General features: G+C 37.5%; 1 protein-coding gene across 2 annotated transcripts in view; it reads left to right on the top strand.

Moving 5' to 3' along the window:
- LMO7 (LIM domain 7) overlaps positions 1-17,463 on the top strand; it is a 192,490-nt gene that overhangs the window by 78,418 nt on the left and 96,609 nt on the right. The window contains exon 3 of one of the 2 annotated variants that reach the window (XM_029936595.1): positions 4,465-4,534. The gene's annotated coding sequence lies outside the window, so the exon portion shown is untranslated. Of the gene's footprint in view, positions 1-4,464; positions 4,535-17,463 lie in introns of those variants that run through there. The other variant, XM_029936596.1, reaches the window with a different exon arrangement.

Genomic DNA, 17,463 nt, shown 5'->3' with positions numbered 1-17,463 from the left:
GAATGTATCATAGATAAGCTGCTATATAACGATCGCCACTTCAGATAGCTGTGAAATTAGGTGATTAACTAGTTGTTACTTAACCTTCTAATTTCTGTATAAGTCTAATTACATGAAATAGAAGTTGGGGTTTTGATTTTTTACTTTGCTTTTCTGTTTGGAGTGTCATTGTAACTACTGTATTGTAAATGATGGAAAAAATTGCATATGTTAAAAAAATAAATTGTGTTATATTAAAAAAAAAAGAATCTTGACCCACACAAAAAAAAAAATGATAAAATCTACAATTGCCAAAAAAAAAGATCAAAAAATTTTAAACATATATTCATTTTTGGAGATAGCAAGAGACAGAGCACATGCAGGGGTGGGGAGAGACAGAGCATATGCAGGGGTGGGGGAGAGAGAGAGGGAGACACAGAATCTGAAGCAGGTTCCAGGCTCCGAGCTGTCAGCACAGAGCCCAATGTGGGATTCCAACCCGCAAACCATGAGATCACGACCTGAGCGGAAGTCAGACACTTAACACCAACTGAGCCAAGCAAATGCCTCTAAACTTTAAAAATCTAAATTATATACGCTTATTACTTTATCCAAGGAAATGTGACCACTAGTTGCTCAGTGTGGTTTTTATTTTAAAGATATTATAGCTTATGGATTTAGATGGAGGTACTTAACAAAAAATCTTAGTAAGGAATTTACTTAGGATAACCTGTCCAAATTAATATATCTGACAGGGAGTTTATTCTCTTGATCCACATTTGACACTTGGGAGGGGGCATCAAGGGCTGTCCGGCAACAGAAAACCAAATACAGGGCAGGTGTCCTTGTTGAGAAAAGCCAAAAACCATTTCTCACATTTGAGTGAAACTAAAGGTAAATTTTTTTCCCAAATTATAAAGAACATAGAGTTTTTGAACCACAGAAATTTCTGTATTAAATTTCTGTATTAAAAGTTAGATAGTGGATTTCTGCACACATTTTTAAAGCACCTTCACAATACCAGGTACCCTGCTAAGTGCCAGGAGACGTTTACAATGAGAGAATATCCTTGAACTCAGCAGCTTCCCTGTGTCATTAGCACAGTGCTCTGTCTTTACTAAGTGTTCAAATGTTTGTGGACAGAGTTCGCATCTAGAAGAAAACTCGGCAAATGAAGATATGCCAAATAACAGATAAAACAAAAATCATTGTTCTTTAATTTTTAAGGAAATATATGATATCTTTATTTTGTCTTCTAAAAATTTAACAATAGGAAAATTTTACTAATGTGGGGACAGATATTTAGAAAATGCAGTCAAGAGAGAAAGATAATAGAAATATGTAAATGCAACGGACTGGCCAAATCATAGGTTAGAAGGTTCACTCTCAATGTATTGATGTGCTCTTTGAGATCAGTGTCTCTAGTGCATTTAGAAAAAACATCTTTGAAAATACAATGTTGAAAGGTGTACCTAAATTTTCCACATCTACTTAAGAGCTTTCTGATAAAGGGGGGAAATAAGGGTTGGCATTTGGAACTAGTTTCTGGAGACTAAGAGAACACCCAATTCTAGTTCTCATTAGAACTGTTTATAACCAAGCTAGATGAACTTGAACTTTATGTACAGTTTTCTTGGTGTTATATTTAAAGTCAGGTCACATTCGCTGGTGACAAAGTTGCGAAACAGAGACAGCTTTCTAGCATCTATTATGTAACTCGGAGTGGGCAGGATGTTTTGGAGAAGAGGAGAAAAGGTAGGCAATGGTACAGGGATGAGCTGAGGGAGAGGGGGCCGCAGGCATTTGCCAGTGTAGACTACCTCAGGAGATAGCACAAGCCTAGCTGTTTTCTGTCCTGGTTTTAATCTCACCAAAAGAGCAAACCTCTGAAGTGCTAAAAAGCACATAATCAGGTCTCTCCCATGGCCTGGGGGAAGGCGTGAGGGAGTAGAGGTATAATTTTACATAGGATTAGAGGAATGGCGCCTTACGTACACCTACTGGGAGGCTCAGGAGTCAAGAAAGAAGCTAATCCACTGTGGTGTGTGTTGCTTCTAGGGTAATAGCTGTGGAATCTTCTGATGAGGGAGGAGTCCACTCGTTTTGGGGAGACATCATTTAACTGTACTGTTTGCTTTACTTCAATCCCTTACTTCCTTTTGCTGACTAAATTGAGTGTAGACCATGTCATTATTCATTCCAAAAACTATTTTTAAAAAAATGCTTGTGACGTTACTAACACTGTAATATAAAAATGATAAGCGAAGTAAACAGGCAGATTGAGTGATCTGGCCAAAGTCATCAGTGACTCAAAGGGGTGGAGGAAGACTTTATGACATTCTTCCGCTAATAAAGACAACTGATGCTAGGCTTTCCTGACATTTGTTAAGTTGGCCCAGCTCATTTTAGTCTCTAAGTTTTTATAGCACCAAAAGATTACATTTTAAGATCCAAGTTACTGTAGGAAAGTCACTGCCAAGTTACTGGTCAACAACTCTAGGAATTTCTTGATTTATACTATGCCAGAATAATGTTCCTATTAAGTAATGTTCCATTTATTAGCCCTTCTATGCATTGCAAGATGCCACTTGTAATAGAATTTAATAAATACCTGGTTAATAGGGAATAACTAGAAGAATTAATTTGGAACTGTCATTTCTTATAAGCCCGCTCCACTTCTTTTCTTACTCCTTAGCTAGTGATTAAAGAAAAATAATTTAACTATGAAGAGAGAAAGCCTTCCTTCCTACATGGCTTTCTGTGGGCAAATAACAAATTAAGAATCAAAGAGTAGCAGTTCTAGGAAATGCTTGAAGTTGAGGGTGTGATTTTATTATGTATAGTAAGTTGTCTAAAGATCTTTGTGTGAAGAAACTAGGAAAACAGAAGACAACTCACCAGTCTAAATCTTCACAAGCCATTGCTTTGTAATTTTGAATCCTGTTGAACAACATTCTGAAGGTTATTATATTGAGATTTTGTCTTCTTTATTTTTAGCACATTCAAGTGTATGTATAAATCTCTGGAATGTTGCAGGACTGACATTCCACAAGTGTCAGATTTTTTTTCTGTTGCCCATTGTGAAGAGGAGACCAGTAAATTAAGAATGTTTGATTCTTTCTCCTATATTTGCTTCCTTTTGGGGCTCTGTTTACAGAATAAAGAATTGCCTTTTGTGGCCAGATTATTGCATAGGAAAATCATTGTTTTAAATTACTGTTTTCTGACAGTGACTAATGATTAATTAACCAATTAGTAGAAAACCATTATTATAGTATTAAATTTCTACCTGGCTTAGCACTGTATTGGTGAAAAACAACATAAAACAGATTTCAAGAGAACTAGATTTAGAACTAAAAATTGTACTCTTAAGTTATAGTTTTTAAAGGTGGCTTTTTTCGTGTTCTGGGATGTAGTGATTTAAACATATCTTTGCAGATTCTGTCATAGCAATTTAAATGTGTTCAGTTTTAGATTCTGAGGTAATGGTTAGCCTGTTTTGGGGAGTTTTGGTACATTTAATTTTTATCCAGTCATTCTGCTATGCTAACAAAGCAGCTGGTCACGTATTTGAATGAGTTAATGGTAAGAACTAGCTGGCCATGTGGATGAGTTCCATTGACCATTCAAATCTGGCAAAATACATTTGTGACAACATGCATGGACCTTGAGGGTATTATGCTAAGTGAAATAAATCAGACATAAAGACAAATACTCCCTGGTTTCATTTACATGTAGAATCTAAAAAACCGTGCAGAACAAACAGAAATAGATTCATAAATATAGACAGCAAACTGATAGTTGCCAGAGGAGAGGGGTAGGCAGAATGGGTAAAGTAGGTGAAGGGGATTAAAAGGTGCACACTCTGGTTATAAAATAAAATCATGGAGATGTGAGATACCGCACAGGGAATACAGTCAACAACATTACAATTACTTTGTATGAGGACAGATGGTAACTAGACTTATAGTGGTCATCATTTCATAATGTATATAAAAGTTGAATCACTGTGTTTTACAACTGAAGCTAATATTGTATGTCAACTATACTTCAGTAAACAAATCTGGCAAAATTATATGATTTGAATCTACTTTTCAAAATAAAGATCAGTTTGAGAAAAAATTAATAATTGATAGAAAAATTATTCTTAGGTCCAAGAGAACTAAATTATAATGAAAGAGAGTCTTAAATTGGCTCTTGAAACAAAATCAAATGTTGCCTTTAATAAATGTAGAACTATTGTTCGGGACTTGGCTTTGAAGATCTAAGAGGACACTTACTGTTGCAGTGCTGTTCTTCTTACTGTGTTTCTTGACTTGTTTTCTAGGGTGGTTTTTTTTTTGTTTTTTTTGGGGTTTTTTTTTGGCTTTTATTGGGCCCTTGGCTCTGAATCACATGTGGGGGCTGGATTAGTGACATATGTAATTTAATACTAAGCTGATATTGGCTTTCTTGTAATTGCATGTGTTATTTCTTTGTTTTCAGTTTGATTAATAAACTTAAACCTGGTGTCATTAAGAAGATTAATAGACTGTCCACACCAATAGCAGGTTTGGTAAGTAAAAAACTAGATTTTTTTGTTTTTAAAATGTAAAACAATGGGTGTAAACGGGTACTCTTATCTGGAATTATCATAGAAATTAGGTTAGGGTTTCTTGCTCAAGAAAAGTGTTTTTAGTGATATTCTCCTTATACCTTTAGTTCTTTCTGTCTTTCTTCTGCCAGGAGGCTTTTTTTCTTTTTTTTCTTTGTTTGTTTTCCTTTTTGTGCCCTCAAACTTCCTATATCCCCTTTCTTGGCTAATTTCTTCCACAGACTGTATTTGTTTATGATCATGTTCTTTCTGAAGTTCGGTGCTGCGTACTTTGTTTGCTAGTTGACCACAGTCTAGGGAAACTGTAGATGTTCACTAGTTGTTACGTATCTGTTACTTCTGCTTATGGAAGACTCTCACTTAGCACACAGATCTTGGAGTGCATTTCCAACACTTTTGCTTTATATAATAGATTTCCCACCAGTGTTCTATGTGATATTGGGTAGGTCACTGTCTTCCTCCTTGCCTCAGTAATACTACCCATGTAATGACTATGGGATAGATCTCTAGATTCCTTCTAGCTTTAAATTTAGATTTTGTGTATAAAACATTCCCTACACTGTCATTACATAGATACTCTGGTGGGTCAATAATAATTGAAAGACCAATAACAAGGTGGGGCTGTATTTTTGAAAGTAAGTAATTTATAATTACCCACGATGGATTACTTTCAAAATGTTAACAACCCCTAAGATTCAAGGCTGATGATAGAAGTCAGTTTTAAAAAACTAATTATAATACACTGAAATTTAAGACAGCTGACCTGGAATTTAGATAGGTAGGTAGGTAGGCAGGTAGGTAGATAGATAAAATCTTTGGAATAGCCAAGCTGTTTATTGCATTCAAGAACCTTTTGTTTGGCCAACCATGTGTTTGCAGATGTCAGAGCATGAAAGATTAAAGGGTAACAGCATCAAACTTTCTGGATTTGCGGCTGATATCAGTATCTCATTACAGTTTTACAGGAATAAGTTAGTCACACCTTGTGTATTATTGGAAAATAACTAGTAGAGAAGGAAAGAAGAGTTTTAGAGCTTTCTTTTTTCTTTGAAAGATCAATATAATTTTCTTCTGAAACATAGAATATATGTAAAGTTCTCAGAGCAGTTGGGCTCAAATATGAATTACTTCTTTCTTACCAAGTTGTTCTATTTCATTTCTGTCATGACATGATTTCTATCATGACGTGATATTTTATTGGTCTCAAATTTGGTTAGGTAAACAGCCTATCAGTCATGCATATATTGTTATATGAAGACCTATATGTGAATGTATAGCAATATATGTACATGTATGAATTACTTCTAGTAGTGTAGCAAGTCAGAAGGTAATGTTTAAAAAAATAACATTAAAGAAATTTGTTTTTTTAATTAAAAACTTTTAAAAATATTTATTTTTGAGAGAGAGTGAGAGAGACAGAGCATGAGCAGGGCAGGGGCAGAGAGAGAGAAAGGAAGGCAGAGAGGGAGGGAGACTCTGAAGCAAGCTCCAGGCTCTGAACTGTCAGCACAGAGCCTGATGTGGGTCTCGAACCCATGAACCTTAAGATCATGACCTGAGCTGAAGTCGGACGCGTAACCGACTGAGCCACCCAGGTTCCCTAAAGAAATTTGGATTTTGAAGTCTTTCTAGGAAGAAACATTCAGTTTGATAAAAATAACTGAGTCTTGTATGAAAATTATTTTTATGAAATAATTTCTCTGAAAATTAAAAGTTTGAATTGTACTGAAAGTCTTTTTAAGTGTCTCAAGTTTTTCTTGTTTTAATGACTTAGATTGTGAATAGTCATTTCTTGGGTCAATTATACATATTTTAAATGAAGTTAGCCTTTGATTTGAAACACTCGGCATATTTGGAATACTTGAATTGTGGTGGTTTGTTGTTATTGGCCACTAGAGGTTTTATTCAGTCTTCTGATTCCATGATTAGATGTAACCCAAATGTATTTTATATTTAAATACAAAGATCTCTCCAAACATTTCTATTTCAAGCATGGAAATTCCATCTAGTTTGGATTTTATCTCTAGAAATTATAATGAAATGTATTTCCGGAATATTAAATGGGATGATTTCCCAAGGACAGGACACTGAGCATTTTCAGTGGGATGTAGGAGCATAGTAATCACCACAGTTGCAGATTTGGCTACAGTTGGTTGGAAGTTGTCATGGCCTCCTCCTTCCCTTGCTTGTATGTCAGGATGGTTATGTCAAAACTTCTCGAAGCTGGAATTTGAAGTGTGCAGTAGAGCTCTAGCCTCTATCTGGTAGGGTGGAAAGGGGTTGTATAGTCTGACATACAGGTTCTTTTGTAGCACATTCATTTTTTAAACACATAGTTGAGTGCCTAATAGGTCCAGAATTTTTCTAGTTTATAGGAATATATTGGAGGGATACAGACAGAGAAGGACTTTATCCTCAAAGGGCATAATGGTCTAGTGGTGGAGCAGGAGCTGGCAAACAAGTTAGCAAATGGGCAAGAGAACACCAGATATATATAAATGTGCTACAATGGATTATAATAGCCTGACATTTACTGAACACACATGAAGAGTCGTATTTGGAGTATGAAGACTGACCTCTAAGAATTCCTCAAGAAGAGGAAACCTTCATTTAAAAAAACTTTTTTTTTTACATTTATTTATTTTTGGGAGACAGAGAGAGACAGAGTGTGAACAGGGGAGGGACAGAGAGAGAAAGAGACACAGAATCAGAAGCAGGCTCCAGGCTCTGAGCTAGTGGTCAGCACAGAGCCTGATGCAGGGCTCGAACCCACCAACCATGAGATCATGACCTGAGCTGAAGTTGGATGTTCAACTGAGTGAACCACCCAGGTGCCCCAGAAGCCTTCATTTTTGATGTGTATAGAAGAAAGACAAAAAGCCTGAGCCAGACTTTTTATACTAGAAATTTTTGTGTTCACAGCAACATAATGATTGATATTTATGGGAGGCAAAGACTCTTGAATGAATAAATTTTGAAAAAGGGATCAATTGTGAAAGATAGTAAGCTCTAGAATTAGGTCTTTGAAAGAACAGTGTTATAGGTTGAATTGTGTTCCCCCTCACCCCTGTTCACCAAAACATAATATATTGAAGTCCTAAACCCCAGTATCTCAGAATGTGACATTATTTGTGAATAGGGTTGTTGTAGATGGTGTACTTAGTGAAGATGGGGTCATATGAGGGGAGCTGATCTAATATGACTATTGTCCTTATGAAAAGATGGCTGTGTGAATACGGATACAGCCAGGAGGAATGCCATGCCACCCATGTTACAACTGAGGACTGAGGTAATGCATCTTCAGGCAGGGAACACTAAAGATTGCCAGCAAACCACCAGAAGCTAGGAAGAGGCAAGGAATAATTTCTTTATAGGTCTGATAGAGATCATGGCTTTGTGGACACCTTGATTTTAGACTTTTAGCCTCCAAAACTGTGAGACAATAAATCTCTGTTGTTTTAAGCTACCCTTTGTTATGGCACCCCTAGAAATCTAATACAGGTAGGTAGTATATTTTATTTAATGCTTGCTTTTTAAAAAACTTAAAAAAATAAATATAGATTCATGGGAAGTTGAAAAAAAAAGCAGTATGGAGAGGTCCTCTGTGACCTTCACACAGTTTCTCCCAAGGTAACATTTTGCATAATTGTGATACAGTATTAAAGCCAGGAAATTGACATTGGTACATCCAAAGACCTTAATCTGATTCACCAGTTTTATATGCAGTTATGCTTTTTTAGTAACAAAGAGCAGAGATGCTTTCAAGCTAAGTGAGATGGAGTGTTTTATTTTAAGGATTTTTCAGAGGACTCTCATTAATTCAGTGTTCAGTCATAAATATGGCAGCTACATTTCACATAATTACTTCTTTCTGCCCTGTTGCAAATAGGAAACCGTGTCTCTCAATTGAGGGTCCCAAGAGAAGAATCTGAATGGATCAAATTACCCTGTCTTTCCAGGCTACAAATATCATAGGTCACTGGCTAGCTGGCAGATGTGTTCTTGAGAAGAGAGTTATCTTGGCAAAATGGTTTGTAATCTGGAAGGTTGGTAGCCATTGGCTCACTGAGTTCAGGTGTGTGTGTTAAAAAGGGTCCTGTGAATGAGGTTTCTCTGGAGTAGGTACACCATATGAAATTAAATGCAGTAAAAATTATACAATTTCTGTGCTCCAAGTCTTGTTTTCTATCATTCCATTCTTATTTTCTTTCTTTCAGCCATAACTTCCATTCATTTCATGTCAGGTACTCTGTGTATTTAGCTTTGAAGCCGAGGCAATGTGCTTAATGTTTGTAGGTGGACTTATGTGGAACACATACAATATTCTCTGAGCAATGACAATATGGAGAGAAGTGTTTAGCCTATTTGGAAATATATTGAATGCTTTGCTTGCAACATTCATAGGATTTTATGATTTTTTTTTTCCTTTGGAGAGACATTAACCATGTTCTCATACATCTAGAGATTTGGCTTTTCTCACTTAACACTGAGTTCTAATTTTTCAAGAAACACATTTTCCCTATCTTTTCTATTCTTTATATCTTCACAAAGCAATGCCCACCAAAATCTAACCCAACAGTCTGAGTTTTCCAAAAAATTAGCTGTCATTAAATGTGGGTATGTTCAATGCATTGAAACTCAAAACTAAAACTTATTTGGGAATTCAAAAACTCAATCTCAAAACAAAACCCTGAGAAACAGGCAAGATATTCTGTGGTGAAAGGAGCCATTGAACCAGAATAATGTTTTCCATCTAATGTCTTAGTGTGCATGAAACACAATATGTGCAGAGAACATCAAGGAAGTTATTAATCCTAAGACTTATAGGTGCCTTGGACCCCTAATGAGTTAGTTGTATTTACTAAAGCAAGGTTTCTCAATGTTGACACCACTAACTATTGACATTTTGGGCCAGATCATTCTTTGATGAAGGGGTGGTCTTTCCTGGGCATTGTAGAATGTTCAGCAACTTCCCTGGACTCTACTCACTAGATGCTGGAAACACCATGCTCCCCACCCCCAAAAGATGACCACTGAAAATGTCCTCTGACATTGCCAATGACCCTATGGGGTAAAATCATCCCTGGCTGAGAGCCACAGAGATAAAGAGTTAAGAAAAAAACACTACCCCTTTGCATGGGCTAGTTTGTTGATGGAGTGTAAATTTTGAGTGATCTACTCATGCTTGCTATTTCAGTTGCAGTTTCTCTGAGAAAAGGAATGGTATTCAATAAAATTCGGTTTGAGTGGTGCCTGGATGGTTCAGTTGGCTAAGCATGTGACTCTTGACCTCAGCTTAGGTCTTGATCTCATGGCCGTGAGTTCAAGCCTCACATTGGGCTCTGTGCTGGGCATAAAATCTACTTTAAAAGAAAAAGAGTATTTGGTTTGAATCATTTTTTTGTTTGAAAGTTTATGTATATCAGAGTGGGCTTAATTTAAAAATTTTCATTATATCCACACTTGCTTCAAAAATATGGGCTGAGTTTGAATATCCTTCCTCTAAAGGGTTACTCTCTAAGATTATTTTTGAGAATGGAATGTCTAAGGTGTGACCGTGGAGACTGGGAAGGTGGTCTCCTGATTCAGGAATGCTACAGAATGCAGGAAATGAAAAGATGCCAGCTAGCTTAAGCTGTTGGATGTGTCAGATTCTCTTGCCTTCATAATGGCTACTTCAAGAAATAGCCAAGTCTACGGGTGCATTCTTAGTGCCCTTTTTCAAAAGGTGGTTAGTGGTGAGTGTTCTTATGTCTCTAAAATCGTTTCTGATTTATCTTCACTCTCCTCTACACTCGGGCACACCAGCAAAGTAGTGCAACCTAGTCTGTGCCAAGGTCACTATTGAAACATCTAGTTGTTCCCTTTCAGCAGTAATAGAACATGTACCCAAGGAGTCAGCTGTAAAATTTGAATATGCTCATGCAGGTTTCTCAGGTACTTCTTAGGCAGTGACTCTATGTAGCCCACTCTTTTTTCCCAGGGGAAGGGGAGCGAGAGGGTTGGGAGAGGGAGGTTTGTGAGACACTGAGCTTCTGAGCTCTTTTACAAATAAAACCAATAGAGACAGTGGAGGTTAATGATACCAAGAAACCTGATTGAAGTTGCTCAGCTGTGGTTTCATGATTAAAACTACGCCAAAGCAATCTTTTTATTTCAAAGGGAGGGTGAACGACTATTACAAGTTGTATAATTATGCCTCAAACAATAAAATTTAAACTATTGTTATTTTTCTACTTTGTTAATCTGATTATTTTCTTTAAAAACAAACACTAATAACAAAAACATGGAGTGCTTGTTCTTCTTAGTAAAGTTAGAGGAGAGTACTGTAGTGTTGCCACATATGGTGTTATTTAATGTATTGTTACACTTAGGGAAGAGATGATAGCATAAAGGCTGGTAATTTATTAAAAATAAGGCCACTTTATGCATTGAAAATGACTTTTTCCATGGTTGTATTTTAATTTAAATAATTTCTTTTCTAATGTATATTTTCCTAGAATTTCTGTGGATCAGCAGTATTTAAAATACTTTAGGGTTATCCAGTAATCAAGTCTAAGAAAACAGACTGAATGGGGATTGTGCACTGGCTGTTTTCAAGGTAACAAATATTAGATATTAAACATTCCAAGTCCCTTAATAGCTCCATGTAAATGGCATTTAAATAAGTCCATGATAACTGAGTTATTTATGAAGAAATTTTAGGTGATTTCCTCAAGAATCTCCTTATCTCCTTACTTTTCTCCAACTCCCAGTTAAAGATAAGTATCGCCAAAAATGAAAACATAAAAACTTAGTGTCAACACTGAAGTTGTTTCCAATACCCTCATAATGATACAGCACTGTAAATCAGGAAATTCCTGTTTTATTTCGAGCCATAATTTCTTAGTCATGGCATTGGCACAAGATAGGAGCACTTCCTTAGAGTTCCAAAATGTACTTGTTTTTAAATCTAAGATGAACACATGCCAGCTTTCAGCCTTGAGGGCAACATCCTAAATAAAACATTAGTGAATTAGAATTTCTAAAGCAACACTGGGATTAACTTGTAAAATTAAAGAAAAATTCAGAGTAGGATTATGTCATACAGGACAGTAATATTCAGATGTGAAGATGCTCCGACCATCTTGTTTTAAGCGCCTTTCGTTGTGTAGAAATTGGAAACAGTAGAGCAAATGAAATTAATAAGAAATAGAACCCAGCCGTAAGACTGGTATGAACACATCGGGCATTTGATGGGTTTTAGGCCCATGACTATCCATCCCTCTCTTCCTAAAAGTATTTACTGAACACCTACTATGTGCCAGGTACTATTCTAGGAACTTGGAACAAAGCCAAAAGTAAGGCAGAGAAAGTTTTTCCCTAATGCAGCATGGTCAGGAGGTCAGTAATAACTTACCAGGTACTAATAGTTACCATGCAGAAGATGTAATACCTCCTCAGTTGACAATAATTACACTGGGAAAAATAAAGTGAATGGGTAGAGAATGCTCGAGTGCATGAGAAGCGTTTCAGAGAAGGTGCTTAGGGACATCTTATTTCTGGAGTTGACATTTGATCAGGGACCTGAATAAACTGAAGGAGGGGGAACATATGGGGATCATGAGACTTTTCCAGACAGAAGGAAAAGAGGGGGGGATCAAGGAGGATCAAGCTGAACTAGCAAGGACTCTGGATCTGGAACTGAGTCAGGTGGAAAGGTAGGCTGGCAAGGGTGTACGTAGCTTTATCGGCTTTGGTGAGTAGATCCCATTTTACTCCTAGCATGATGAGAAGCCACTGGGGGTTTTTGAGAGCAATTTAATTTGTTGTTAAGAGATCTCTGGTTGCCTGTAGTAAAGAATGGACGTGTATCTGTGAATATACTAAAACCCATTGAATTGTACACTTTAAATTCATGACTTGTAGGTGAATTATATCTCAATAAAATGTAAAAGTAAAAAAGTCACAAATTGGGATGTGATGAATAGACATAGACTGAAGGAAATCAAGAAGAGGGAGGAAGGACAGTTGAAAAACAGTCTTGATAGTTGTAATGACTAGTTTTGTGTGTCAACTTGACTGGCCACGGAGTGTCCAGATAATTGGTTAGACATTATTACATTATTCTAGGCAGTTTGCATGAGATTGCAGATTTGCAAATGTCAGAGTGATCAGTGTCAATCTTAGATATTGTTACCTGATAACATGATGGAAAAGATGATTAAGGAGATGGTCTGTGATTATTTAACAAGAAAGAAAGTGACACTCGAAAGCCAGCCTTGTCCCATCACAAACGCTCTACAGTAGAATACTATTTGGCTGGTCCTGTGGCGAGTTCCTGAGACCAGCCAGAGGTCATGAAATGGCTCATGATGAGTTTTGTTTGACTTATACCATTTTTGTTTGTTTAAAATTTGAGCCAACATTTGCAGACCGTCAGATTTCGTGTAAAATCCTCATCTCTGGCTTCACAACGAATGTGACAGCAGCAGGCCTGCCTTCCCCCAAAGCAACTGTGGGGGTGTCCTGTGGAAAAGATGGAGGTCTCTCTGCATTCCTTGTTCTATGGGCATTTCCCTGACGTGATACTCATTTTATTCATTTATGGTTTATTCATTTTACCAGCCCTGCCCTTGTAGATATGTCATAATTCCTCCGGGGTGTTTGTTGTGGCCTTGTTATAGTCAGGATGCAAAAAAGTAGACCAGATAATAATATTTCTAAGTGAAATCTTAAGAAGTTGAGTTAAAAAAAAAGCTCAATTTTAAGGAACTAAAAGTAAATTCATATAAACTTGGAGAGAAGTTTCTACAGTTTGCCTTAGGGTTTCGTACTTGCACTGTTTTCATTTTTTAAAAAAGGATGGAATAAAAACATGGGGCTCATACTTAGACTTGTTTGTAGATGTTGGAACAATAAGACATAGTTAATGTATTGAATATCAAAATCTGTAATTTAAAGTGATCTAAATGGCTCTAAGTCTCCAAAAGGATATTTATTAAGAATAGATTTCAGCTGGATTTTTGTTGAAAAAAATCACAAGAAAACAGTGGTTTTGTATTATCTGCAAACTTAATCATGCATTTTATACCTTTATCCATGAACCCTCACTTGATAGGATCATATTATTTGTATTTCGGATTCTTTATATCTACCTTATTTTTATGCTAAATTTCACTAGCCTCTTGGTCCATTAAAGCTCACAGGTCACCTTCCTGTGAGCTCTCTCTTCTCTGTGAACTGGTTTCTGCCATTGTACATCTCAGTTAGCCAACAGTGTAATACAGATGCCACAAGGCAAAGTACCCATGGCCTGTAAGTAGAGAAGTAAGGTCCACTTCCTGCCTCCCTGCGGTATTCCTAGAAACTGCCCATCCATCACCTGTTTCCTCATTAAATCTTTAAAATCAATGTTCTCATTTTACAAGAGGACCTTTGCTAGTGACCCATCAAGTGATGACTTTGATAGTTAACCACACCTGGAGTCCTATTTTGAGTTACATATACTTCATTTTGACAAGGATATAACATAAGGAACCTGTCTATAAGGAACAGTGATGGTTGTCATAGAAAGAAGAGCTCCCAAGAATGTTCATGCTCTAATCCATTGAACCTGCCAATGTCGTGTAAGGGGTGGTTGGCATTGGCTTCCAGGTAGAATTGAGGTTCTAATCAGTTGACTTTGAGATGAAGAAAGGATCCTGGATTATCCAGGTGTGCCCAGCATAATCCCAAGAGTCTTAGTAAGTAGAAGAGAGCAAGAATTAGTTGGATGGTGGTGCGGAAAAGACTGAGGCTGGTGCTGCTGGTTTTGAACATGGAGGAAAGGGCCTCTGGAAGATGGAAAAGGAAAAGAAACAGATTTTCTCCTAGAGCCTCCCAAAGAAATGCAGCCCTGCCAACACCTTGATTTTACTCCAGTGAGACTGGTTTTAGACCTTTGAGCTCCAGAGCTGTAAGATAATAAACTGGTGGTGTTTCCATGCACTGACATGGTGATTTGTTATAGCATTAATGGGAAATCAACATAGTGGTCAAGAGCATAGACTCAAGAATTGAACCTTTTGCTTTGAATCCTTGGTCCACCACTTACTGGATGATTTGGAGTAAGTCACATGCTTCTTAGCCTCAGTTTACTCATGTAAAATGGGGACAGTAAGACTTCATAAGCTTTTTTCATGTGAATAGGACATAATTTGTGTCAAGGGCCTCAGAATGCTGCTTGGTGTATGGTATGAACTCAGTGGATGTTAACTTGAGAAAATCAGCAATTCAGCAAATGGTCGGTCGGGATGACATTTGAACTGAAAAATGTCACAGAGCACCAAGTGGCATTGGGAAAACCAGGGATGTTGGGAGAGAAGATGTGAGGTTGGGGTGATGTGTGGAAGGTAGGAGGCAGGAGAACTAAGTAGCTAAGGGGCTCTTGTGGGAGAAAGAGGGGAGTTAGTTCATATTAAGTAGGCAGATTTAGGATTAGTGTTTTACAATTACAGCGAGGGAGTCTTTGGACTTTTTCTGACAGAGAAATGACTAAAAGTGAACCCGTCCCATAAAGCAATGAGTCCCTAGGGCTGGAAAAGCAAATACGAGGGCTGATGATCCAGACACATCACCTGTAAAAGTGACTCTTGGAAGGGGAGTAAGGAGCAATTATTCTGAAGGAGGTGAATTCCCAGCTAGCTCTACAGTTTTACTGTGTCGTTTTCCTTCATTAAACGTGCTTTACTGCTTCCTAAAATGTGTTTTGGCATCATTATGATGTGTTTCTTTAAGCGTACATATCTTTTACTTTGGAATGTAGAACATGGATAATTTGATGACAACATTTTTCTTTTATTGCCCACTCTGGTCTCAAAACTTCTTAAGCCTCTATTTCGGCACTTTCTTTTCTTTCTTTCAAAAGAATAGGTACGTTTGAGAACACCTTCATTTTTGGTGTAAAGCTTCATTTGAACACCATGGAAGACTGTACCTTAACGCACGCTGCAGTGTGACAGCCTGTTACCGCTTCTGTGTAGTTCACTGTAACCCGGAGTTGGTGAAGCATTTCAGTAACTACCCTTTTACCAGAGCACAGACGTCATTTCTTTGACCTTCCCCTGCATGCCAGGGCTCAGTTCTGCCTCTCAGTGTGGTCTTTGCTCCTCCTCTGCCAAGCAGTTGCTAGAGAAAATGTCACTCAGCTTGGTGGTTTATCATGTATGGTATCCTGGGCCCTCAGTGTCACTTAGCCATTTCTTTTAAGCATTCCTAGCTGGTTCTTATTCCCATCTCCACATATGACAAAACCTTATTACTCTCCTTGTCCCCCAATCCTTTGCTATCAGCGCATGACTGAGGCTTTCTCTTTGCAGATGAGTAAGAACTGAAGGGGAAACGTACTGTTTACTTTCCTCAAATACGTACGGGAGTTGGATCTGTGTGTTTACCTACATATTGTAATCATAACATGTAGGTATTAGTAACACAGCTTACACTTCTTTGCTAAGCCATAAAATAGAAGATGAAGTCTCTAAAATAATAATAATAAAACTAGTGTCCCCTGACCAAAATTGCAACCACATTACTTTCTTAATGGAAACGATATAATTAGGATGCACATTTGGGTATATTGTAGTTACTTTTCTGCTTGGGAGTTGCTTTCAAATTTTGAATGATCACAATTAGTACATCACAAGAATGGAACGTGGGTACTTTTGGAGATGGCTCATTGGTGAGCATTTTCCTTATTTTGTTATTTGCCAGGAGACTTCTGTCTATAAAGACTCAAATCACCTGAACGATTCTCTTAGCATATGGATTCCAGTTGAATGGGTCCAGGCTGGAGCACTATGGAGTCTGCATGGCTGTCAGGCTCGCAAGTGGTGGTGGCATGTGGACCCTGTGTTGAGTGGCAAGGGGCTGTGTCAGCTGGTGTCCAGTGCGCCCATCCGCATCCCCTGTGTGGTGGCTGCGTGCTCCCTCTGCAGAATCTGACTTGGCTGACTAGGTACTGTCATTCTAACATAGACCCTTAGTTCAGTTTCTCTGCCTCACACATGGTTACAACCTCTTGATTGCTGGCATATACTTTCTAACTTTTTGTCACTGTCAATGCCAGGGAAAGAGGAGACTGGGGCTTTGGTGCCATATCATAAATGGAAAAGGAATTGAGGTCACCAAGTCTCTTGGCCTTCAGATAATTTGATCCATACTATCATGTGCCCAGGTTCAGAGGAACTGGATAATGTGCCCTCTTTTTTGATTAAAAAAAAAATCTTGCTTAAAGTAGGCCTAGAAACTTACTGGGAGTAACAGGCCACAGGTGAGCACACAGTGAACATTTGGCTCATTGATGGGGGAACATTTTCAGAAGGTGATGTCATTCTAGCAGCTTTGGTTTAAGGTGTTGACTATGTGCCTCTTATTATCTATACAGTTATAGTCCTGAGCACAGACAGTTTACTCTTTTTCAGAATTAGGATCTTGATCTTATTCAGGGCTTCTGTAATAAATCTCATTGTGTTTATGTAAATAACCCATTTTTATTGATGACAGCCTTTGACCCTCTATACTCAAGGAAGTTTTGCAGAGGTGGGTCTAACTGGTTTGACATTATGAGTAGACATTCCCTATTTGTTGTGACATTAAGGTTTCTTGATACAAACTATTCCCTCTATAAGTTGGAAGTCTTGAAAGTGTATCATTAAAGATATTTTTAAAAGAAACGCATGAAGATATGTTTTTTTTAGTTCCTCCAAATAAAAATGAAAGACTTTGGTCACCATAAGAGCCTAGGGAGGTACAGTATAGACTTTAATGAGGATTGAGACTTTTGTGTAACAAAATGGCTGAAGCTATAAGAGAAAAATGTAGACCATAATGCCAGTAATGTAAATGAGATACATAAGTAAATCAACACCTTA

This window comes from Suricata suricatta, chromosome 4 (assembly GCF_006229205.1).
Source record: "Suricata suricatta isolate VVHF042 chromosome 4, meerkat_22Aug2017_6uvM2_HiC, whole genome shotgun sequence".
NCBI classification, from domain to species: Eukaryota; Metazoa; Chordata; class Mammalia; order Carnivora; family Herpestidae; genus Suricata; species Suricata suricatta.
The sequence above is the reverse complement of the archived record's forward strand: the minus strand, read 5'-3'. Positions and strand labels throughout refer to the sequence as shown.